Source organism: Bos indicus, chromosome 22, assembly GCF_029378745.1.
Source record: "Bos indicus isolate NIAB-ARS_2022 breed Sahiwal x Tharparkar chromosome 22, NIAB-ARS_B.indTharparkar_mat_pri_1.0, whole genome shotgun sequence".
Taxonomy (NCBI): domain Eukaryota; kingdom Metazoa; phylum Chordata; class Mammalia; order Artiodactyla; family Bovidae; genus Bos; species Bos indicus.
In genome coordinates, this window is record NC_091781.1 from 41,899,596 (window position 1) to 41,923,635 (window position 24,040).

General features: G+C 41.2%; 1 long non-coding RNA gene across 2 annotated transcripts in view; it reads right to left on the reverse strand.

Moving 5' to 3' along the window:
* The window catches only part of LOC139178610 (uncharacterized), a 389,375-nt gene that overhangs the window by 48,796 nt on the left and 316,539 nt on the right, over positions 1-24,040 (reverse strand). For both annotated transcript variants that reach the window (XR_011563000.1, XR_011562999.1), the window contains one exon: positions 8,009-8,103. This is a non-coding gene — a long non-coding RNA (uncharacterized lncRNA). The remainder of the gene's footprint in view (positions 1-8,008; positions 8,104-24,040) is intronic.

Below are 24,040 nucleotides of genomic sequence, written 5' to 3' on the forward strand. Positions count from 1 at the left end.
GTGGAAATATGACCAGTAGAAAGGGAAGAAGTCCCCACAACAGTCAAAACACCAGGAAGATCCTGGGGGTTAGAAGTCATGAGCAAACAGTCCTAGCACTGCCTCTCACTTTCTGCCTCACGTAGAGCAAGCCAAACCTATCCTTTCCTCTGCACCTGAATATTCTCCAAATCTCAGTAATCTATTTCCTATCTTCATAACTCTTATCATGTCTACATGGCCCCATACTATTATTTTTTCTATACTTCAACTGAATCAACTAACTTTTACTTAGCCTTGTCCTTCACAATAATACCTATTATATAATATCACAGGTATGTTAATATACTTTATAATAAATATATACCTATTGAAATATAAATTATACTACTATAATAAAAAATATTCCTGCACTATATCATCTAAAACCATCCCAGCTACCACCAGTGGCAGGTATTTCCATTTCTGGAAACATTGGCTCTGGGGATGAATATCTCTGTGTTTTCCACATTGCTTGATTCTCTCATACCCCCGGCAGCACCTGGCATCACGTTGGGCACACACACGGTATGTGCAGCCCTTACATTTGTATGGTGCTTTATAGCTTTCAAAGCACTTCGACACACTTGGCAAGGAGAACACACTGGAGAGAACCTCCCTGAAGGTTTGTGTAAACTTGACAATGGAGAGGAATACCTGGAAGGTCCTAGAAAAGGAACAAAACCACCCACTGGGAAGCCTCTCCTGATCACACAGCCCTGTTTTATCCCTGTGAAGGGTATACTAGGTCCTGGGTGAGGGCAGTGGTCTCCCTGCAAAGAGCCAACTCCTTTAGAGAGTGTAATTTCTAGTTCTCCTGCCATAGCCTTGAGGTTTTTCTCATCCCTGAAATCAGACCTTGCTCTTTTGTGCTCACAACATACTCACAGAAAAAGGTTATCTGGCTGAATTACTAGGAGAAGGAATGTAACGGAATTCCAGGCAACTTCAAGGCATTATTAAAGCAATATTTTTTGATATTATTACCAAGCCTAATGCAATGTTGAATCTGCAGTTATGGAGTTCATTCTAAAGCACTTGATTGTGCCCAGAAGAGAAACAGTCTTACAAGTAATTTTCTCAAGCATGCTTGAAGAAAGGGCAGTGCATGGCTCAGTAAATACAACAGCCTGGACAGTTATGAGCTATCATGCTAAACTGAATTGACCTACTGCTGTAACTTGAATGAATGAGTTGTGTCTATGAGACGCTCTCTGGCAGGCCTCAGAGCCTTCGTTTTTATGGGTGTTTTGTGCTTATCAACATTGTCTGATATCTAAGAGGAGACTATGTGAACCACATAACTTCCAGTTTAATTTGTTCAGATTTAACTATTTCGTACCATTACAATTAATTAACTTTTAATATTATTGTTTATTTACATAGAAGTTAGCTATTCTCTGTATTCATGACATAACTGATAGTAAATTAGGGTGCGAAGATATATTTTGCAGAAATCCCTCCATCTTCTTTCACCAGTTTATGGTCAGATGTCTTTCATTATGTAATCTAAAAGTCTTGAACTATTCTACTCTTCAAAGTACATCCCAAACTCCAAACAAACATGACTGAGCTGTATCTCTGAGTGTCTTCGTCAGGGAGCCTTTCCTTGAAGTCACATACTGTACAGAGAAAGCTGAGTTTTTAGTAAAAGATTTTGGGGTCACATGTGTTGGTCATTTTGCCACTAATTTATGTGAGTTGAGTTTTGCATCATCTATGACAATTCATCAACTGACTGCTAGAAATTTAAATGCAAAGAAGTAGTCATATTATTTCATTTTATCCTCACAATAGCATTACAAAGAAAGTCTTGATAGTCCCTTCTCTTAAAAGATGAAGGGACTGAGGTTGAGGGAGGGTGAATAATTTTTTCTGCAGTCACACAGTACCTTGAGCCAGGATTTGACTCAGGGTTATTTGACTTCATAAACAGAAGGTCTTAAGTGGGCTAAACTGCATTGACTCAGATACTCAATGAGCGTACCCTTGTCTATGAATTAGTCCCCATGAGGTTTCATTAACGACAGTCCTTAAGCAGTCTCATGGGCTTCCCTGGTGGTTCAGATGGTAAAGAATCTGCCTGTAATGCAGGAGACTCAGGTTTGATCTCTGAGCCAGGAAGATCTCTGGAGAAGGGAATGGTTACCCACCCACTCCAGTATTCTTGCCTAGAGAATCTCATGGACAGAGGAGCCTGACAGGATACAGTCATGGGGTCACAAAGAGTCAGACACAACTGAGTGACTAACACTTTCACTTTTCACCAGCAGTCTTATATAAAAACAAGAAACTCCACATTGGGTGGGGTACATAAGAACTTGGCAAGACAAGCAGAATATGAAGAGTTTAAGGGAATCAGCTTCTAGATCCTCAACTCATAATAGGTCTGTGTCTCAGTGATAATGCGGGTTTGGTTCCGAACCACTGAAATAAATCTAGTCACAAGACTTTTTTAGATTACCAGTGCATATAAAATTTCTGTTTACATCACACTGTAGTCTATTAGGTGTGCAACAGCATCATGTCTAAAAACAATGTGAAAGTGAAAGTCACTCAGTCACATCCAATTCTTTGCAACCCCATGGATCGTAGCCCCTCAGGCTCCTCTGTCCACTCCCTCCTGCAGGGGGTCTTCCCAACCCAGGGATTGAACCCAGGTCTCCCTCATTGCAGGTGGATTCTTTACCAACTGAGCCACCAGGGAAGCCCAAGAATACTGGAGTGGGTAGCCTGTTCCTTCTCTAGGGGATCTTCCTGACCCAGGAATTGAACCAGGGTCTCTTGCATTGCAGGCAAATTCTTTACCAATGGAGTGACCGGGGAAGCCCTAAAAACAATGTACATACCTTAATTTAAAAACAGTTCACGGCTGAAAAAAAATGTTCATCATCATCTGAACCCCCAGTGAGTCCTAGTGGTAACATTATCACTGATTACACAACACCATAACAAATGAAAACACAGAGCAATGAAAAAATGTGAAATATTGTGAAAATTATCAAAATGTGACACAAAGACAAAGAGTGAGCAAGTGCTCTTAGAAAAATGGCTCTGATAGGCTTGCTCAAGGCAGGGTTGCCATAAAGCTTCAGTTTCTAAAGTACACAGTGTCTGCAATGCACAACCAATAAAGAGAAGAGCAGGAACACCAGGTCTGCCAGTACCAAGACTGATCAGTCTGAGAAGGCTCCTCGGGGGTCTCTTTTCCCAGTCCTTCTCTTTACACTCTAGACAGAGATTGTCAAACCTTTTCCAGAAAAAGCTGCTTTTTAGCTCTCTAAGTGAACAAGAGAGAGGTCCTGCTCCTTCTGACCTCCAGATTCCGTGCTAAAGAACCTGCCCACTGAAGAGGGGCCATGGAGTGGTGACCAGCTTTTCCTTGAGGGAACTGAGCTACATGTTTCTGTAAGAGATGGACTGAGCCAAAAACCCATCTGATGGAATTAACGTCACTGTTTTTTATATTAAGAAGGTCAATGCCATCTTATGTGAGTGTAGGTCACAGAAAAAAACGATCTATTTCACCAATTTCATTTTCCTTCTAGGGTGGTCACTTCTTGGGATTTACTGACCACATGTATGTTTGATTCCTATATAAAATCATTTGTGTGAGTCAGAAACACCTGCATAGGCACTATTCTCTCCTAAAATTACTCTTGTTAGTTTTGGTTTTTTAGGATTAGAACACCCATTGGGCACACAAAGCTAATTTAAGTAGTTTATTTTCATTCCCCCACGCAGCTCATTGATTTTCTGTCACTTTTTTCCAATTAGGAACTCGAACCTCTTAGAATCATTATTCAAATCATAACATTTATTAAAAGTGTTGGGAAATTTTTGCCTTTTATCTATTCATCATAAGTATTGGTAGAAATGGACAATTTAAACAAAGGAAATTGCTCCATTTTTTTCAGCTTTGGTAATTTTTGCAAACTTTAAACTATATGCTAATATGGAAAAGAAACTAAAGAATACTGACACCAGTTCCTATAATTCACTTAGGAGACCCAGATACCTTTAACTGAAGCCAAGTAATTATTGCCCAGGTTGATACTACTTACTTGCTGTAGAATGAGACAGCTCAGTTCAGTTCAGTTCAGTTCAGTCGCTCAATCGTGTCCAACTCTTTGCAACCCCGAGACAACTAGTCATGGCAAATTAAAAATGTAGACCATCAATTGCAACGATGCAGTTGGTTAATAGTGAGTACTAGTTTGCCATTGGTAAGACTAAAGTGTGGTCCAGTGCAAAAGATGAGCAGGTGGCTACAGGCTGATGAAGCATCTCATCTGGGCCAGGTGAGCTCTTTGTGGGTGTCCAGAGCTTAGGCCTTCCATGCTCTTATGTAAATTACACGAGGGTGTAAAAGCAGGCCTGCCTACTGGGGAGATGGAGAACAGCATCTATCTAGAAGGTATCCTTTTGCAACGTGGAAGTACTGACCAGGTGGGTCCTGGGACAAGAGCAGTAGAAATCACTTCCCACCTTCTGGGAGGGCTAAGGTCTCTAGTGGCTGGGTTTGCTTTGCTAGGGCTATTCTTCTTTGAATTGTTCTTGCTGGCTGTCTTAATGAAGTGGGTAGGACAAGACTGAAAAGCCAGGATGTTGATCTGGGGATGTAGAATCTTATTATTCCTAAATGGCATTCCTTCATTAGACTCAGTTCAGTCTATGGGAAGCAGTTAGGAGTCAAACAAGCTTGATTTTGAGTCTGCCGCTTACTAGCTTAGTGAACTTGTAAAAGTTATTTACCCTTTCTGAACCTCAGTTTGTTCACTTGGAAAATTATGATAATAATATCAACTAGCCCTTAAGGTTGCTGTGAGAAGTAAATGGAATATTGCACATAAAGTGTTTAACACAGTGCCTGTGTGATGTAAGGATTCTGAAAGGGGTGGTTATTATGTTATCTTGTTTTCCATGTGCCATCATCCTGACCTGGGCTGGCACCTTCCCATGCTTTCTTCTAATTTGTCTGGACCCTCTCAGAAACCACAGATACACACATCTCCTATTTAGCCCAGATTGTTCATTAAGGCCTGCTATCATTGCTATTACACAGCTGTCTTTACCTTTTCCCCTACCAACCTCTGTTATTTCTATTCATAGAGGCAACAGTGTGCTTGTTTATACATTTTTCCAGCATTGTTGAGCATCTGGATGGACCAAACTCTGGAATAAATGCAGAGGTGACCAAAGCAGACAGAACTCCTGATCTTTTGAAACTGATAGTCCAGCAGGAGACACAGAACAGTCAACAGCGATAACAATCAGGACAGGAAATAGGAGTTGCCATGGGAATACATTGTAGGGCCATTTATCTCATCTTGGGTGGTATGGATGGGCAGTCAAGGGAACTTAGCTTCCTTCCACAACAAAGTCTTGCACCCCCAAGCCCAGCCAGCTATCTGCAAAGTACAAGTCTCTGGTTATCAAAGGGGCCAGGTAAGCAAATGGAAGATGTGCCAATATCAGTGTGTTACATGTGTAGTTGACAGCACCCACTCAGATACAAATCGTGGGGTCAATACGGCTGAGGACAGAGTTGATCCATAGGCAAATACATTTTACAACTTAACCTCAAGTACTCATGGGAATGCCCTGGGTGATAGGGAATGATGTATTCTAATATACCATTTTATTTTTTTACAACATTTAGGCTTTTGTTTATTTATTTATTTTTAAATTTAATTTTATTTTTTAACTTTACAATATTGTATTGGTTTTGCCATATATCAAAATGAATCCACCACAGGTATACATGTGTTCCCCATCCTGAACCCTCCTCCCTCCTCCCTCCCTATACCATCCCTCTGGGTCGTCCCAGTGCACCTGCCCCAAGCATCCAGTATCGTGCATCGAACCTGGACTGGCGACTTGTTTCATATATGATATTATACATGTTTCAATGCCATTCTCCCAAATCATCCCACCCTCTCCCTCTCCCACAGACTCCAAAAGACTCTCCGACATACATCACAGCAGGATCCTCTATGACCCACCTCCCAGAATATTGGAAATAAAAGCAAAAATAAACAAATGGGACCTAATTCAACTTAAAAGCTTCTGCACAACAAAGGAAACTATAAGCAAGGTGAAAAGACAGACTTCAGAATTGGAGAAAATAATAGCAAATGAAGCAACTGACAAACAACTAATCTCAAAAATATACAAGCAACTCCTACAGCTCAACTCCAGAAAAATAAATGACCCAATCAAAAAATGGGCCAAAGAACTAAATAGACATTTCTCCAAAGAAGACATACAGATGGCTAACAAACACATGAAAAGATGCTCAACATCACTCATTATCAGAGAAATGCAAATCAAAACCACTATGAGGTACCATTTCACACCAGTCAGAATGGCTGCGATCCAAAAGTCCACAAGTAATAAATGCTGGAGAGGGTGTGGAAAAAAGGGAACCCTCTTACACTGTTGGTGGGAATGCAAACTAGTACAGCCACTATGGAGAACAGTGTGGAGATTCCTTAAAAAACTGGGAATAGAACTGCCTTATGATCCAGCAATCCCACTGCTGGGCATACACACTGAGGAAACCAGAAGGGAAAGAGACACATGTACCCCAATGTTCATCGCAGCACTGTTTATAATAGCCAGGACATGGAAGCAACCTAGATGTCCATCAGCAGATGAATGGACAAGAAAGCTGTGGTACATATACACAATGGAGTATTACTCAGTCATTAAAAATAATACATTTGAGTCAGTTCTAATGAGGTGGATGAAACTGGAACCTATTATACAGAGTGAAGTAAGCCAGAAAGAAAAACATTTAGGCTTTTAAATCAACATTTCTCCCGTCCAAGCATTAACCAGGCCTGACTCTGCCTAACTTCTAAGATCAGACGAGAGTGGACGTATTCCAGGTGGTATGAGCGTTGACTAAGCCAACATTTCTGCAAGTAATGTGAGATAGGAACTTTTTTTCAAACACAGAGTCAATATCCCCACACCACCTGCTGAATCATCAGCTATCTCTTGCCTGTTCATTTCAAATGCCAACTTTATCATATACAAAGTTTCCATTTATTGAGTGTATTTCCAGGCTCTCTGTTTTGATCCATTTGACAATGCCACATTTTTCCGATTGCTATAATTCTATAGTATGTTTTGATAAACCGTAGGGCAAGACCTCTGTTCCCTAATTTTTTCTTGGATGTTTGAAATCCATATTAAATTTCTTTACAAAAAAGCTGAGTTTCAAAGTCTATTGGTTTATATATTTCTTAATGTTAATCTCTAGTTTATATACTGCTTCTCAGCATCTATGATGTCCAACACTATTATTTCATCTCAGATTCTGTTTGTTTATATAATAAAAATGGGGGAGTAGAAACACTATTGGTTGAGTAATTGGAGGACCTAGATTTGAAACCAGGACTTGCCATCCACCAGGTCTATGACCTGGGAAACAGCATTTCCTCTTCCTGAGCCCCAGTCTGTCCATTTATAACACGGAGATAAGAAAAACCTGTCTTATGAGGTATTGTGAGGATTCTATAAGAGAAAGCAATGAAGATTTTATCAAAGCTCCTGTGTCACACTTGCAGAGATACTAGAAGCTGCACACATGAAAAACAGGCTTAAATGTTTTAAATGCTATATAGTGTTTAATATCATTATTGGAGAAACCGGCTTAAATATTTCACAGCTGAATACGAGCTTGTCCTGGAACTGGGAGTCAATGTAGTCCTTGGTTTTTGGGCAATGGATATTCTGATAGCTTCACTGTATCCTGTGGCTTCTACTTTTAAGATGTTTGAGTGGTAAGCCCCAGGTCCAAATCTTTAGCTTTTCTCCCCAAGTCACAAAGGAAATCCCCGAATTTCAAAAACTGCTATCTGCCAAACTCAAATGGGCTATAGCTCTACCTGGGATGTCTTACAAGATTCCGAGAACACATAATGCAAAACGTGGACAGGGCAAACCAAGGGGGCCAGAGTTTGCATCCCAAGAAAATTACCTTATGAAATGATCATTAGGAAACCAATCATCTCGGTCTGTAAATAACTCCATGTACAGTAATGTAGTTGTCACTTCGTATTTGCTACTTCTCAACTAGAAGAAAAGGAAAATGCAAAAGTGTGAAAATAAGTCCATAAATATCTCTTAAGAGACTACTGAAAATTTAATTAACTGAGCAATTGAGCCAGACTTCTTTAAATTTAGATCTGAAATGTGAGGGGTTCCTTCAGAGCTTTCTTCTGGTTGGAATGGGGCAGGGCTGGCAGTGGGTGTAAAAGCAAAACAAAATAAAATGCTCTACTAAACTTTAACTCAGTAATGTTTCATCATTAAGGAAGTATTAAAAGGAAGAACAGTTCTGCCCTTTATAATCAGTGGAGCACACCAGAAAAACTGCACCCCAATGGGTCTATATTTCTCCAAGAAGTAGGATAGGGCCCAGTAAACAATTCCACTACATTAAAGAAACATCATGACCCCTACTAAGCACAAAGCACTAGGCATTGTAGGAAATAAAATAGTGCCTAATGTGTGGCCCCTACCCTCCCAGATCCCAGAGTCCAGGGGCAAGTACAGGTGTGCGGGTGCATGTGGATCACAAGGTCCACATGGCTGAGTCCCCAGGCTCAAGGCAATGGTCCCATGGGGAGGAGAGGGCAGAGGATGAGAAGATCTTCAACCATTGGGCCACATAACAGAAGTGGGAGGGGTGCTGAATCAAAGGGGTCCCGATGCAAGATGCACCCTGCTGCCACCTCGGGCTCTTCCCAGAGGCAGGCGGGGCCAGCCACGCCCACTGACAGCAGGGGAGGCGGGGTGGGAGAGTGTTCTGTCTTCCCTTCTCCTTTGGGAAGCAGGTCAGGGATGTGAACTCGGAGTTGGCTCTGCAGGTCAGGTCATCTCCCTTCCTTCCCTTCCTCTCTCTCCTTTCCCCTTCCCTTCCCCCTTCTCTTTCTTGCTCCTTTCCTTCCTTCTTCCCTCCTTCCATTCCTCCTTTTCTATCCCCCTCTCCTTCCCCCTAGCCTCCCCATCCTCATTCCCTTTCTATCTTCTTTCCTGCCACATCCCTCTCTCCCTTTCTTCCTCTCTGCTTGTTCTCTCTCACTCAGAAGCCCACATACCCCACTCACTCTCTGTGTGTGTCTGGCTTTCTCTTCAACATATCCAACAAACATACCACATAATAAACAGGCCACACGATTTCTATCTAGGGAAGGAACCATAGGTTCTTGAGGTTAGATTTTTGCCTATGCTGTCTTTACAGTACAGCTTTCACTGTAGTCTTGTCCTGAGCTGGGAGGGATTTCAAGGAACTAGCACAGAATAATACAACGATGCAGTACTTTGTTTCCCCCCGGATAGATAGCTGTGTTGGCTCCATCGGGGGTGGAAGACGAAGGGAGGTGGTGCCAAGCCAGCAAACCCCTGTCTGGAGAAGTTCACGTGTTGGCTGATACAACATGAGAGTGTGTCTTAGAGGAGCTGAGACGTGAGGCACATTTTGGATACAGCACAAACAATTTTCTATCTGGGGAAGAGCAGACCTTGAGTTTTAAACCAAGGAAGGTTCATCTCTTCACTCCATCTCTGCCCTCCTGGAGCAGCCAGACCTTGAAACCTAAGGCACCTTGAATTGATCCCTGTGCTGCTTGAAATCATCCTATAAGCTCATCATCTTTCAGCCCTGCACTAATGTCAGGTTAGAGGACTCAGAAGCAGTGCCAGGAACACATTTATTCCCAGAGATTCTGGGCCAATATTGCCATAGAGATACTAGAAATTACCGCAGGATCTGGATATCTCACAAAGAGGCACCCGTCACCTCTTTGCAAAATATATCTTTGGGATGTTTCTAAATTGAATACTTTGAGCATCTACTTTAAGCATCTTTGGGATATTGGTGTCAATCTTGTGCCTCTAGGAAGCGGTACATTTCTTTAGGATTTATTATCATAGTTTGGGACAGCTGGCAAGAAACGTCTCTGCCAGTTTGTTGACAGCATTGAGCGACTAAGGGGCGTGCTCCTCAAGGAGGAGGCAAGCACACACAGAGCTCTAACTCTGTGCTGGGCACCGGGTGTTTTATGCTTCATCCTCACATGAACCCCTGTCAGGGAGGCACAACTGGCATTCTCCTTTTATGGGCAAGGAAGCAGAGGGCAGAGAGGGGAAGCATTTTGTGCCTTAGAGCACACCGTCAGCCAGTGTAAGGCAGAATGCCAGGTCCATGAGGACAGAGATCTTTGGGGTTGTTTTCTTCCCCTGCTATATCCCAGGCTTCTGCACGGTGCCTGGCACATAGTAAATGCTCAGAAAATACTTTATGAGTTAATAAAGCACGAGTGCAACATAAGCCCAGCAGTCTGGCTCTAGAGTCTGTACCCTTGTTACTGAGGGGGTCAGAATATGCCACCCCAAAACATGCCATTTTGGCGTAGGAGTTATTCTGAACTGAAGGTGACTGAGAAACAGATGTGGGGAAAGCACTCTACTCTCCCTGTCTAAAAGCAGGGCATAAACTTCCCTTTGTGAAGATGTGTCCCCTTCCTTCTCCCACACCAGGAACAGGAGACAACTTTTACTACTGGAGGCAGTTTCTACTTGAATCTGCATAAACAATTATCACTGACATCTCATCTTCCATTAGTTTCCCCCATATATTTACTTTCTCACACCTTACTGCCCCAGAAATCCAAACTCTTTTCCTTTGGCTTATCACTTCTTCACAAATGTATGGCTCTTTGTTTAAACAGTGCATAAGCTCTCAGGCCCTACTGTTTCTTTGGGTTTTCATGTTCTTTCTATGAGACCCCCAACATACACACACAAATGACAATGTACATCAAATAAAAATTATGTGCTTTTTATTCCGTTACTCTACCTGTGTTAGTTTAATCTACACAACCCTGATAATAAACCTAAGAGAGTTTTCCTCTCCAAAGCACACAATGCTATTTTTCTCTTCTCTGTCCTTCCTGTGTCTCCCCATCTTTTTTCTAGGCTGCTGCTGCTGCTGCTGCTAAATCACTTCAGTCATGTCCGACTCTGTGCGACCCCATAGACGGCAGCCCACCAGGCTCTGCTGTCCCTGGGATTCTCCAGGCAAGAACACTGGAGTGGGTTGCCATTTCCTTCTCCAATGCATGAAAGTGAAAAGTGAAAGTGAAGTTGCACAGTCGTGTCTGATTCTTTGCGAACCCATGGACTGCACCCTACCAGGCTCCTCCGTCCATAGGATTTTCCAGGCAAGAGTACTGCAGTGGAGTGCCATTGCCTTCTCTAGTGATTCTCAAACTTGAGCCTACATCAGAATTGCCTGAAGGGCTTCTTTGAGCACAGACTGCTGAGCCTCACTTTAGAGTTTCTGACCAGTATATCTAGGATGTATATTCTAGTATATCTGGAAATTTATGCTTTTAACAAGCTTCCTACAACTGCTGAGGCTACTGGTCTGGGGACCACAGTTTGAGAACCTCTGCCCTAAGCCAAAAAATAATTCCTTTAAAGCTCTACATTTTTATGCAAACATTCTTTCCCTTTTTTCTACCAGACAAGGAAAGCTTATTGTGCTCATGATGCTGAGGGAAAGAAAGAATAACTGAAAATTTCCCCATCTCCATTTCAGCAGAAGCATAGACTAAAGCAAAAGGAGATATTGCTAGAGTAATAGCAAAGACCCATAACTTACAATGAGAGAACCTAAATTCAAGCCTTGGCCACTGGTCAAGTCAGTTGACCTTTCAGCTCCTCATTCTACAAAAGGAACATGTGGATAAATCCTGCCTTTTCTACATCCCCGGGCAGTTGTGAGAATTAAGGGATAAAACAAGGAGAGCACTTTGCAGACTCTAAAGGACTATAGAACCAGTGTGTGTTGTTATGTAGTCAGCTCATAAAATCATAATGTTGGTCTTGAAACTAGAATTAACTCTGGTGGGTGATGGGTGAGTTCAGAAAGAAGTGTGGGCTCTCTTTATATACTGTATGGTTAAAACAAAATGAAACCATGAGATGTTTCCAAGTAGAACATGAAAATTAAAGCTATATACTTCCAGATGAAATATGCTTCATTATCACAGGCCAAACATAAAATAAATAGGGCAGAAATACAGCTATCCATTCCCCTAAAGAACAGGGAGGAAATTTGGTGAACAATTCCTGAGTAACTTTAAATGCCTCTTCTATCTTTTTACTGCAGAGCCAAGAAGGGCAGAAAATTATGACAAACTAATTATTATGATGGATGGGGAGCCAGTCCCTAACGTTAGCTACACTGCTGGAGCAAAGAACAGTGCCACAGCTCACATACTTCAATAGGCAAGACACTCTAGATGATAATGGGCAATACAGATTAACAACATTATGTTAAAGCAGGATAATTACTCTTTTTCATTTCATGTCTTTCCCAAGAACCTGGTCCTGTGTTACATTTTTCTGTTCCTTGTTTCTAAGGTGCTATCTGTGTATATCAGGCAGGCTCCTCTCCTGCTAATTAAAGGTGATGTTGTGCTTGCTTTTCCTGCGGTCTCCAACAGCAGGGGTCCAGGGACCAAAGATTGATGAAAGCACTGCGAGGGAACCGCCCTTTCCGAAAGCAAGATGAGGTCGTGGCAAGATCAGGGATACAAAGTGAAAAGCTCTGCAGAAAATGAATTCTGCTTTTCTTTCTTTTTAAAGTGCTTTTCTGAGAATTTTAACAATGCATTCAGCAAGCTGGAGTGAAGGTGATGAGCTTTGAATTAAGAGGTGGGCATTTTTTACTTCGGTTGGAGATAAATTTCAGACAGCATCACATAATTAAGGAACCATTTAGTGACATAAAATAATAAATCCTCTCGTTCCTTCAGTCAGGTAGTCAGTCAGTCATAACCAGTATGTACTAAGCACTTGCCATGTGCTTGGCACTGAGGGACACCAGGGGACACAATAGTGTGGTGGACAATACAGACACGAGCCCTACCATTCCAAAGGGGGAGATAAAACAAAGATAGACAAATATGCAGAAAGGTTGCAACTTATACAAAATGCTATGAAGGAAACAAACACAGGGCTGAGATGGAGACTGACAGAGGGGCCTCCTTTAGGTAGGACACTCACAGATGGGGGGATTAACCAACACTAGAAGGACTAAAATGAGCTACGGATCCAAAGGAGAGGAGAATGATATCAGAAAGAGAGCAGCATTTGCAAGGTACAAAGCATGGAACACAGCTCATTTGCAGATCTAAAGGTCAATAAAGCTGAGGTGAGCAACCAGGAAGAGAAGCAAGGCACAGCTGCTGAGATACACAGGAACCAATTTTGGCAAGACCTTGTGGGTCCTTCTACGAGCACGTGTGAAGTATGACACTTACTCTAGGTATAACAGAAACACATAGGAGGTTTTGGCCAGGAGGAGTGACGTGACGTTTTTTCTAAGTAGAATGGAGTAGCCCTCACAGTCAACAAAAGAGTCCAAAATGCAGTACTTGGGTGCGATCTCAAAAATGACAGAATGATCTCTGTTCGTTTCCAAGGCAAACCATTCAATATCTCAGTAACCCAAGTCTATGCCCCAACCACTATTGCTGAAGAGGCTGAAGTTGAAGAGTTCTATGAAGACCTACAGGACCTTCTAGAACTAACGCCAAAAAAGATGTGCTTTTCATCACAGGGGACTAGAATGCAAAAGTAGGAAGTCAAGAGATACCTGGAGTGACAGTTTGATCTTGGAGTACAAAACTAAGCATAGTAAAGGCTAACAGAGTTTTGCCAAAAGAACACACTGGTCATAGCAAACACCTTCTTCCATAAACACAAGAGATGACTCTACACATGGACATCACCAGATGGTGAATACTGAAATCAGATTGATCATATTCTTTGCAACCAAAGATGGAGAAGCTGTATACATTTAGCAAAAACAAGATCAGGAGCTGACTGTGGCTCAAATCATGAACTCCTTATTGCCAAATCTAGACTTAAACTGAAGAAAGTAAGGAAAACCACTAGACCATTCAGGTATGACCTAAATCAAATCCCTTACAATTATATAGTGAAAGTGACAAATAGATTCAAGGGATTAGATCTGATAGAGTGCCTGTAGAACTATGGACAGAAGTTCATGACATTGAACAGAAGGCAATGATCAAGACCATCCCCAAGAAAAAGAAATGCAAAAAGGCAAAACGGTCATCTAAGGAGGCCTTACAAATAGCTTAGAAAAGAAGAGAAGCAAAGGGCAAAGGAGAAAACGAAGATATACCCATTTGAATGCAGAGTTCCAAAGAATAGCAAGGAGAGATAAGAAAGCCTTCCTCAGTGATCAATGCAAAGAAATAGAGGAAAAGAACAGAATGGGAAAGACTAGAGATCTCTTCAAGAAAATCAGAGATACAATGGTAACATTTCATGCAAAATAGGCACAATAAAGGACAGAAATAGTATGGACCTAACAGAAGCAGAAGATATTAAGAAGAGGTGGCAAGAATACACAGAAGAACTATACAAAAAAGATCTTCATGACCCAGATAACCACAATGGTGTGATCATTCACCTAGAGCCAGACATTTGGAGTGTGAAGTCAAGTGGGCCTTAGGAAGCATTATTCGACAAAGCTAGTGGAGGTGATGAAACTCCAGGTGAGCTATTTCAAATCCTAAAATATGATGCTGTTAAAGTGCTGCGCTCAATGTGCCAACAAATTTGGAAAACTCAGCAGTGGCCACAGGACTGGAAAAGGTCAGTTTGCATTCCAATCCCAAAGAAAGGCAACACCAAAGAATGTTCAAACTACCATAAAATTGCACTCATCTCATATATAGCAGAGAAATGCTCTAAATTCCCCAAGCAAGGCTTCAACAGCATGTGAAATGTGAACTTCCAGATGTTCAAGCCAGATTTAGAAAAAGCAGAGGAACCAGGATCAAATTGCCAACATCTGCTGGATCACAGAAAAATCAAGAGAGTTCCAGAAAAACATCTACTTCTGCTTTATTGACTATGCCAAAGCCTTTGACTTTGTGGATCACAACACACTGTGGAAAATTCTTAAAGAGATGGAAATACTAGACCACCTGACCTACCTCCTGAGAAGCCTGTATGCAGGTCAAGAAGCAACAGTTAGAACCAATCATGGAAAAACAGACTTGTTCCAAATTTGGAAAGGATTACATCAAGGTTGTATATTGTCACCCTGTTTATTTAGCTTATATGCAGAGTACATCATGTGAAATGCTGGTCTGGATAAAGCACATGCTGGAAACAAGACTGCTGGGAGAAATATCAATAACCTCATATATGCAGATGACACCACCCTTATGGCAGAAAGCTAAGAGGAACTAAAGAACCTCTTGATGAAAGTGAAAGAGGAGAGTGAAAAAGCTGGCTTAAAACTCAACATTCAAAAAACTAAGATCATGGCATCCAGTCTCATCACTTCATGGAAAATAGATGGGGAAAAATAGGAAACAGTGACTGCCTTTCTATTCTTGGGTTCCAAGATCACTACAGATGATGACTGCAGCCATGAAATTAAAAGACACTTGCTCCTTGGAAGAAAAGCTATGACAAACCTAGACAGTATATTAAAAAGCAGAGACATTGCTTTGCGGAAAAAGATCTGTCTAGTCAAACCTATGGTTTTTCCAGTAGTCATGTATGGATGTGAGAGTTGGACTATAAAGAAAACTGAGCATCAAAGCATTGATGCTTTTGAACTGTGGTGTTGGAGAAGACTCTTGAGAGTCCCTTGGACTGCAAGGAGATCCAGAAAGTCCATCCTAAAAAAAAAAAAAATCAGTCCTGAGTATTCATTGGAAGGACTGATGCTGAAGCTGAAGCTCTAATACTTTGGCCATCTGATGTGAAGAACTGACTCGTTGGAAAAGACCCTGGTGCTGGGAAAGATTGAGGGGAGGAGGAGAAGAGACTGACAGAGGATGAGATGTTTGGATGGCATCACCAACTCCTGGACATGAGTGTGAGCAAGCTCTGGGTGTTGGTGATGGACAGGGAATCCTGGCGTGCTGCAGTCCATGCGGTTGCAGAGTCAGACACAACTGAGCAACTGAACGGAACTGATTCAATGGTGAAAGAGTACGCAGTGGACGCGGTGAGCCACTAGGGGGCAGTAGTTCAAGTAAGAGATGCTGATGGCGGTGGTGAAAATGCAGGTAGCCAGGGAAACTGAAGGTAAATTTGGTGACAGGCTTGATGGGACCTGTTGATGGATTGAGTAGAGGTGGGAATCATGATACAGGAGAACCATAGATGACCTGAAGGTTGCTGCCTTCACTGATGGGTTGAATGGCAGCATCTTTTATTGACCTTGGCTAGAAACAGATTCTTGGGGAAGAAACTAAATTTCCAGGGTGGAAATTTCTCACTGCTCTTGGAGTCTGAAGACACTATCAGTGCTCTGACAGGGTGTATACATTCCCATGGATCTTAGGCCACTCTCATTCCACACAAAACAGTATCATGAGAAGCTAGAAATGGCTGGAAATGCAGTTTGCTGGCTGGTCCTAGGAAAGTGTCCCAGGCTGACTTACGAGGTGCCTCCCCACAACTCGCAGCAGCCACCTTGCACAAAGATGCCACCCACAGTGTCAGTGCAGTATTTCAGCCCAACATCCTGGCAAAAACATGGGAAGCAGACACGCAAAACTCTGGGCCATGTTTCTACCTCAGAAACTGTATTAATAACAGTTTTTAATACTTTATCTCACATTATAACTTACAGTGTATTTTAAGACAGTACCTCTAAAACTTCAGTGTGCAGATAAATTACTTTGACATTTTGTTAAAGATTCTGATTGAGTAGATCCAGTGTGGGGCCCGAAATTTTGTGTTTCTGACAAGCTCCTGAGTGATGCTTAGGCCAACAACCTACAGATGACACTGGAATAGCACCACTGCGAGGGATTGGGGGCAGGAGGAGAAGGGGAGGACAGAGGATGAGATGGCTGGATGGCATCACCGACTCGATGCATATGAGTTTGGGTGAACTCCGGGAGTTGGTGATAGACAGGGAGGCCTGGCATGCTGCAATTCATGGGGTTGCAGAGTCAGACACGACTGAGCAACTGAACTGAACCGAACTGAATGTACCTTATTTTTCACAGTCTTCAGGAAAGCTTAACCATCTTTATTGTACAGATGAAAAAACTAACATTCAGAGAGTTTTAAAAATAAATGTTGTCTAAACAAATAGTCAATAAGACCTAGAATGTAAACCACAGTTCAGTAAGACTAGTTATAATTAGAAAATTCTGTGAGCTTATAGAGGTTTTGGTGATGCTGGTGGTACAATGCAGAAACATAAGAGATGTGAGTTTGATCCCTGGGTCGGGAAGATCTCCTAGAAGAGGGCATGGCAATCCACCCCAGTATTCTTGCCTGGAGAATCCCATGGACAGAGTAGCCTGGTAGGCCATAGTCCATAGGGTTGCAAAGAGTTGGACATGACTGAAGTGACTTAGCACACACAATCCTTATTTAGTCAAAATGTCATTTGGCAAACAGGTAAAAGAAAGAACTATTTAAATTATAAGTGATCCATTTATTTGCCTGCATATCAATTCAGGAAAAATAAAATAATGTGTGAAATTAACTATATTTAACAGATATCTTTGTGTGTGTATAATTTTAATTATTTTAACTGAGATATAACTTACATACATGAAAATGCTCAAGTGTGAAATGTTTAGCTGCATTTTATTCATTTTGAAATGAGGCAAAATTTACATATGTTAAAATGTATGGATCTAAAGTATAGTTCAGTTCAGATTCAATTTCTCAGTTGTGTTCAATTCTTTGCGACCCCATAGACTGCAGCATGCCAGGCCTCCCTGTCCATCACCAACTCCCAGAGTTTACTCAAACTCATGTCCACTGAGTCAGTGATACCATCCAACCATCTCATCCTCTGTTGTCCCCTTCTCCTCCCGCCTTCAATCTTTCCCAACATCAGGGTCTTTCCAAATGAGTCAGCTCTTCACATCAGGTGGCCAAAGTATTGGAGTTTCAGCTTCAGCATCAGTCCTTCCATTGAATATTCAGGACTGATTTGCTTTAGAATGGACTGGTTGGATCTTCTTGCAGTCCAAAGGACTCTCAAGAGTCTTCTCCAACACCACAGTTCAAAAGCATCAGTTCTTTGGTGCTCAGCTTTCTTTATAGTCCAACTCTCACATCCATACATGACTTTGGAAAAATCATAGATTTGACTAGATGGACCTTTGTTGGCACAGTAATGTCTCTGCTTTTTAATATACTGTCTAGGTTGGTCATAACTTTTCTCCAAGGAGTAAGCATCTTTCAATTTCATGGCTGCAATCACCATCTGCAGCGATTTTGGAGCCCCAAAATAAAGTCTGTCACTGTTTCCCCATCTATTTTCCATGAAGTGATGAGACCAGATGCCATGAGCTTAGTTTTCTGAATGTTGAGTTTTAAGCCAACTTTTTCACTACCCTCTTTCACTTTCATCAAGAGGCTCTTTAGTTCTTCTTCACTTTCTGCCATAAGGATGGTGTTATCTGCATATCTGAAGTTATTGATGTTTCTCCCAGCAATCTTGATTCCAGCTTGTGCTTTATCCAGCTGGCATTTTGTATGATGTACTCTGCATATAAGTTAAATAAGCAGGGTGACAATATACAGCCTTGACGTACTCCTTTTCCTATTTGGAACCGTTTGTTTCTTGTCCAGTTCTAACTGTTGCTTCCTGACCTGCATACAGATTTCTCAGGAGGCAGGTCAGGTGGTCTGGTATTCCCATCTCTTTAAGAATTTTCCAATTCTCTTTAAGAATTTTCTAAAGTATAGCCACCCCCCCAAAACAAGATATAGAGCATTCCCATCATCCAAGACAGGTCCATCATGTCCCTTTCTAGTCAGTGATAAATTTAGTCTGTTGTTAGACTTCATATGATTGAAACTGTATAGTTCATACAGTCACCTGGTATCCACAGTTTCTGCACTGGCAGATAGTGTACTTTATTTATGATCCATGGTTGACTGAATCTGCAGATGTGGAACCTAGTAGGAAGGAGGACCAACTGTTGGACCTTGAAAATCCACAAACTTTTGGTATCCAGGCTGGTCTTGGTCCCAATCCCCCCTCGGATATCAAAGGACACCCGCACTTCTCTGTTCTGACTTCTTTCACTCCACATAACATTTTCAGGTTCATAAGCAGTATTTTTTATCCAGAACTATGCCACCTCTCATTATACAATACCTGTAGTTTGTTTTCACCATGACTTCATGGTTCTCCCACAGTGAGAGGTTTCCCATTTGAGACTAAAATGATAGAAATTGCCCATCTAGCAACCACTGAACATTTGATTGTAATAATAAAGTCTGGCCAAACGTTATTGTTGAGTTTAAAAAAACACCTTTGAAGCTAGTTTATTTTCTTTTGCTGACTGGCTTTGTGAGTTACTTAATTGCACATTCTGGATTTTCTCATAGTGCCTCTTAACACTGAACACTCTAAAACAAGAAATTTTCTCAAGCAAAAATGAACAGCGATAGTGGCAATGTCTTTAAGACAAAGAAGTATTATTCAGTATACTTGCATTCAAACAAGCCGCCTGCCAGCTAACCTAGCTAATAAATGTTCCTCTGTTAGCTATACTGGCCAATAGATAATGAGGCTGTTGATCAGCTTCTGACCTCTGGGACCCAAGTCGGATGGGTCACACAACTGAGTCTTCTTACTACCCTGGTTTCTGTATCTCTGAGATGTAAGAGTTCCAGAAATTAGATTGCAGACCACGCCTTTAAGATTGGGACTTCCCTGGTGATCCAGTGGTTGAAAATCCACCTGCCAATGCAGGGGACACAGGTTTGATGCCTGGTCCGAGAAGATCCTTAAGTCTATGTGCTACAACCACTGAGCCTGTGCACCTGGAGCCTGTGCCCTTCAACAATGGTAGCTACCACAATGAGAAGCCTGTGCACAACTACAGAGTATCCCCCACTTGCCACAATAGAGAAAGCCCATGCAGCAAAAGAGACCTCACCCAGTCAAAAATGAATAAATAATAAATAAAAATATGTTAAAATAAAATAAGGCTGAGGCCTAAACTCTAATGCTCCAGTCAACATCTGCAGCTCCTTTTCAGCAGGGCTGTCTATTCCATTGCACACACTGATGGCATGAGTACTTAGTGCATGTAGGGAATAGGCAGGAGCACCTGCATTTGGTCCCTCCCATGCACCTGATGTCAGGGCCTATCACTTTGAAAACTGGGTTTGAGAGAAATTTTTGTTTAGGTAGGAATTTGTTTTCACTTCAGTTTTTATTTTTCATCTCTGAGAATGGGTGGTAAAATCATATTTCTCTGTTTATCATGTAAGCTTGGGGATAAACTGCTATAGAAGCTAGTTAGGTAATACTGAAGAATTTTAGGAGAGTAGAAAATGTGAAACTGTCTGTTTGTAATTGGAAGCTTGCCCTAAAAGGCACATAATGGCATGTCCAAGGGGATAAACATTCTGCCTTTGTATTCCCTATACCTAGCCCAAGGCTGGGCATAGAGAGATATTCAATAAATACTTGTGGAATCAAGGGCATTTTGTATGTCCAAAATAAAGGAAAATAGCACAGGTCTTTTAAAAGGAGCAATAAGGCAGACACTCCTCTCACTGACAAAGTACAGAATAATTATGGAAGAAGCAGGAAGACAGGAAAAATACACTTTGTGGAAAAAATGTTTATGTCAAGAAAATTTCTAAGTGAGTCTAATGCTTTGTAAGACAAAAAAAAAAAAAATCAAGCTATAAGGTTTATGCTTTTTACTCAGTTTCAAATTTAAACATTCATAGTATATGATTTTATCATGTATAATTACTGAGTGACAGTCACATACAGATTTATTCAGTACTGTTGAATGGAAAAGAGCTCCAACAGTCATTCACTAATATTAAAACCACACTTAGGTATTAGAGGCTTAATCAAGAAATGATCACCTTTCTCATGAATACTGTTGTTGATGGTGCAAGTTGTCAAAGATGTGAAGAAATACTATTTTGAATAGCAAGTTGTGTTTCTAACTTTAAAAAGTGATAGTTTCATCTGCCACATTTTGACTAACTTTGCTTGATCTAGTCCTGTGTTTTTCCTGCATGGCCAATGTATCAACTGAGGCAGGGACATGGTGGAGAAGGAACAAGGGGGAGCACATGCCTTGTGTCTGTTTCTCCAACACACAAGCAAGCCCTTACCAGCTTCCAGGCCCATGCATTTTATTTTCTCTCTCCCTGAAATGCCCCATTCCCAGCACTTCATGGGACCAGCTCACTGTCATCCTTTAAGTTCTTCCTGGAGAACCCCATGGACAGAGGAGCCTGGTGGGCTACAGTTCATAGAGTCACAAAGAGTCAGATGTGACTAAAGCGACTCCGTACGCACATATATATGTAAGTTCTTGCTCTAGTGTTTTCCTCAGAAAGGCACTCCCTGACCACTCTCTGTCTACAGTGGCTGTGTTTAGTGGCCCTCCACCTCATCACATTCAACTGTTCAGTTATTCTCTGTTGACTTGTTAATTGTCTATTTCCTTCATTTGAATGGAAGCTCTCTGAGGCCAAGGACTGTCTCAAGAGTCAGCACGCAGTGGGCACCCAATAAATATTTGAAGAAGAAATGAATAAATGTATGAACTCACCACTTCTATTTATAAAACACTTTAAGTGCACACAATGTGAAGAATCAGCATAAGGCTATTTCTAAACCTAGCCTCCCAAAGCTTAGTGGAGACAGAAGGCAATTAGTTGCAATCTTGCAGGTTCTTTGGCTATTTCTTTCCATTCCCATTGGTGATGGGATAGTTATACAGTAGAGAGCAGCTCAGACAACATGGGTTTGGCTCACATGAGAAACTCAGGTGGAAATAAAAGGGCTGCTTCTCTGCTGTTTCTGGCAGAGTTCATATAAGGTACTATGCCATAACTCATAGTGACATCTAATAGTCTGTAGTCAACTCTGTAGACACCTCAGAGGTTGAGAAGCCAGAAGATGTGCTACAGAAGGTTAAAGTGAGGTGCCTGTGACATTAGCCTTTTATTCAAAGTGCCTAGAACATCTAAATACATTCATAGTAGTTTTTTCTTTTTGCTACATTAATTCTCATAGTAATTCATATTCATTAAATAAAACTGAAAAAAATTCCCCAAAGCATTAAGATATCCAAAGAAGACTGTCATAACATATTTCCATGATGTAGTGTGACTTTCAGAGAAGGCAATGACAACCCACTCCAGTACTCTTGTCTGGAAAATCCCATGGATGGACGAGCCTGGTAGGCCACAGTCCTTGGGGCTGCTAAGAGTCGGACACGACTGAGGGACTTTACTTTCACTTTTCACTTTCATGCATTGGAGAAGGAAATGGCAACCCACTCCAGTGTTCTTGCCTGGAGAATCCTAGGGACGGGGGAGCCTGGTGGGCTGCCGTCTATGGGGTCGCACAGAGTTGGACACGACTGAAGTGACTTAGCAGTAGCAGTAGCAGCAGTGTGACTTTGCAATGAGAACATCTAAATTTCAATACCATTTTGGCTACTTATTGGTTTTGTGATTAGGACAGATTGCAAATGGTCACAAATTTTTCCCATCCCTATATGCAAGCCCCCATGCAACATGACTATGCCACTCTTATAATCAAGAGGTGAGATCTATTTCTCCACCCCTTGAATAAGAACTTGGTTCAGCATGGTTTACTTTATGTAACCAATAGGATATTAACAAACATAACACCAGCAGAAACTTGAAAAATTCTTGGGTATCTGGATTTGGCCACTCATGGGAATTCCTCTACCACCATGTCAACAGGCCTAGGTTGGCATCCTGGAGGATGAGTGACCACTCAGAGTGAGGACCAGCTGTCCCAAAGTCCCAGTGAATGCCCAGAGGTGAGAGTCTGGCCATCTTTGACCATTCAGCCCATGCCAGGTCATCTCAGTCCAGAAGAATCACAGTCAAGCCAAAGAATTATGCCAAATAGTGTTCATTGTTTTAAAACACATATATTTTGGTAGCAGAAACTAAATACTACAATGATTCTGGACAAATCACTTAATCTCTTTAAGCCTCAGTTTCCTAATCTATAAAAAAAGATAAACAAAACATACTTCCCATAGGCTTTGCTTCAAATACTAAATGAGAATAAATCTATCTAAAGAAACAAAAGACGTATATATAGAAAACTATAAAACATTGATGAAGGAAATCAAAGACAAATAAATGGAGAAATATGCCATGTTCATGGATTGGAAGAATCAATATAGTGAAAATGAGTATATTACCCAAAGCAACCTATAGATTCAATGCAATCCCTATCAAGCTACCAACAGTATTTTTCACAGATCTAAAACAAATAATTTCATAATTTGTATGGAAATACCAAAAAACCTCAAATAGCCAAAACAATCTTGAGAAAGAAGAATGAAACTGGAGAAATCAACCTGCCTGACTTCAGACTATGCTACAAAGCTACAGTCATCAAGACAGTATGGTACTGGCACAAAGACAGAAATATAGATCAATGGAACAAAATAGAAAGCCCAGAGATAAATCCACACACCTATGGACAACTTATCTTTGACAAAGGGGGCAAGAATATACAATGGAGAAAAGACAATATCTTTAACAAGTGGTGCTAGGAAAACTGGTCAACCACCTGTAAAAGAATGAAACTAGAACACTTTCTAACACCATACACAAAAACAAATTCAAAATGGATTAAAGATCTAAAACTCCTGGAGGAAAACATAGGCAAAACACTCTGACATCAATCACAGTAGGATCCTCTATGACCCACCTGCCAGAGTAATGGAAATAAAAGCAAAAGTAAATAAATGGGACCTAATTAAACTTAAAAGCTTTTGCACAATGAAGGAAACTATAAGCAAGGTGAAAAGACAGCCTTCAGAATGGGATAAAATAATAGCAAATAAGCTACTGACAAAGAATTAATCTCAAAAATATACAAGCAGCTCATGCAGCTCAATACCAGAGAAATAAATGACCCAATCAAAAA